Source organism: Pteropus vampyrus, unplaced genomic scaffold, assembly GCF_000151845.1.
Source record: "Pteropus vampyrus isolate Shadow unplaced genomic scaffold, Pvam_2.0 Scaffold3495, whole genome shotgun sequence".
NCBI lineage: Eukaryota > Metazoa > Chordata > Mammalia > Chiroptera > Pteropodidae > Pteropus > Pteropus vampyrus.
The window spans coordinates 1756-4389 of record NW_011892276.1 but is presented as its reverse complement, the minus strand read 5'-3'; the positions used below and the strand labels follow the sequence as shown (position 1 = coordinate 4389).

Here is a 2634-nt window from a genome sequence, read left to right as displayed (position 1 = left end):
AAGTGGCACAATTAAGATACGTGTACACCGGTCTTTATACACATGCGTAGGATAGATTCGTAGGAGAGCAATTGCTGAATCGCAGGGTGTCCTCAACCTTGCTGTGGGACGTCAGGCCCAGGCTGGACAGGAAATGCCGCGGGACTCAGAATAAGCAAATGCGTGAAGGCAGGCCCGGGTGTGCCGGTCACAGAGGGCAGGTTGTACCGGTCGCAGAGGGCAGTTTGTACCAGTCACTCACTCGGCCCCTGAGCAAACACTTGCTGAGATTTGACTCAACCAGTGGGCACTGCGGGAGAAAGCGAGGACCACATCATGCCGGCCTGGGGGAGCACTCCCAGAGCTGGTCTCGATTCGCTCTGACCTTGCATTCACTTCTTCTTATGTCTGGCTAGTCTAGTCAGGCTCAAACCTGAACCCCAGAAGCACCCAAAAAATTTGCAGAAGATTTCTGGGCAGCATCCTGAGAGATTCTGAGTCTGGGGGGTCTGGGTGGGCCCAAGAATGAGTCTTTTGTCTGCAAAGGATGAAAAGACCTTCTGGCCTAAGAGGAGAGTTGCAGGGTTGGAAAGAAGGAAAGGGGCAGGCCATGGGGGAGGGGCACGGGGACCCTCAGATGTGATGCTGGTCTCTAACCGTATCCCCCATCCCCAGGTTACAGCCATCCTGCTCTCATGAAACTCGTCCAACAGCCTCAAAATGTGGTAAGTCCCCGGGTTGTTCACGGCGATTCAGGGGCTCATCGGAGCAGCCTTTGGAAGAAGTCCATTCACTTATTCCATAAATAGTTTCTGAATACATACGATGCGCTAAGGTACTTGGAACGCAGTCGATTAACCACACGCATAAGAGGAGCCATATGAAGTGCTACGGGGTGAGTCAAGCAGTGCTGTGTGGGCATAAAACAATGATAACAATCACAATTAAGAGCATCCTATATACTATATTCTCCCTTTATTGGCATAATATATACTACATTCTCCCTTTCCGTGGTTTCAGTTACCTGTGGTCCAAAAATAACAAGTGGGAAATTCCAGAAATAACTCATTGGGTTTAAAGCAGGCGTGCCGTTCTGAGTAGTGTGGGGACATCTCACGCTGTCCCGCTCCATCCCACTTGGGATGTGACTCCTCCCTTTGTCCAGCTTGTCCACAGGGGTAGACGCTTCCTGCCCATTAGTCACTTAGTAGCCGTCTCAGTTATCAGATGGGCCGGTATCACAGAGCTAGGTTCAAGGAACCCTTATTTTACTTAATAATGCACATTTATGTAACTTTTATTAGAGCATATTATCATAATTGTTCTGTTTTATTTATTTATTTTTTTAGGCGAGGCAACCCTTAGTTGACCTCACAGGTTGCAAGGACCTTGTCAGCTTACAATCCCTTATTTTTTATTTTTTACGCCTACAGCACCTGGTCTTCCCAGGTGGTCTCCCGTCCAAGTACTAACCAGGCTCGACTCTGCTTAGCTTCTGAGATCAGACGGGATCGGGCTTGTTCAGGGTGGCATGGCTGTAGACTTATTTTATTATTGTTGTTGTCAGTTCCTTACTGTGCTTAATTTAGAAATTAAACTTTATCATAGGTATAGACATATAGGAAAAAAACACAGCACAGTATATATAGAGTGAGGTACCATCCACGGTTTCAGGCATCCACTGGGGGACTTGGAACGTATTCTCCATGGATAAAGGGGGACTTCTGTATAAACACTGTGTTCGGCACTTCAGCTCTAACGTCGACAAGTCACGAGGCAGGTACCGTTGTACAGATGAGGAAACTGAGGCACAGAGAGGTTAAATATTTGTTCAAGGGCACACAGCCAGAAGAGGTGCCAGAAATAAAACCCACAGGAACGGGGCTATCCGGGCATGGAGGGGCTGACGGTAGGGCAGAGTCCCCAGGGAAGTGATATTGGAGCGGAGCTCTGAAGGAGGGGAAGATGTGAAGGAGGGAGAGAGTGGGAAGGAGAGCAGCAGCGCGAGAGATGAACAGAACAGGACAGTGAAGCGGGAGCAGAGAGAGCTGGGAGGGATGCAGGCAGGCCCGATGACATCCGGTGTTAGATGCTGCGTATACCAGGGTTTCCCAGCCTCGGCACTGGTGACGGTGAGCGCCAGAGCTTCCTCTGTGGTGGGGAGCATCCTGTGCACTGCAGGACGTGTAGCAGCCTCCCTGGCCTCTAGCTACCCGACGCCGGTAGCACCCCTCCCCACCCCGAAACCATGAGAACCAAACATGTCTGCAGACATCGTCAAGTGGCCTCTGGGGGTAGAGTCCCCTCCCTCCCCCGCGGTGAGAGCCCCTGCAGAGAAGGCTCCCATTTCTCTCATGAGAGTGGTGGAAAGCCTCGGACACGACACACGTGGAGACGGGCAGATGTCCTAAGTGCATCGCTCAGTGCATCTTCCTAAGTCAAACAGCGTTTCTCGACTTTTTTTCCATTATCTCTTCCTAAAGGAGACTTTTTAGACATTATTTTCCTACTTGTTCCCCCATCTCACTGTGTGTTAGTTTCCTATTGCTGCCGGCACCAATCACCACCAGCTCAGTGGTTTAAAACAACACCCACTGACTGGCTCGGCGATTTTGTGGGTCAGGAAACTGTGGGCTCTGCTGAGCGCTCTGCTGA

The 2634-nt window shown here is 50.5% G+C and overlaps 1 pseudogene; it reads right to left on the bottom strand.

The window, feature by feature from the left end:
* Window positions 1-1403: 1403 nt before the first annotated feature.
* Window positions 1404-1522, bottom strand: LOC111734676 (annotated as a pseudogene).
* Window positions 1523-2634: the final 1112 nt, after the last annotated feature.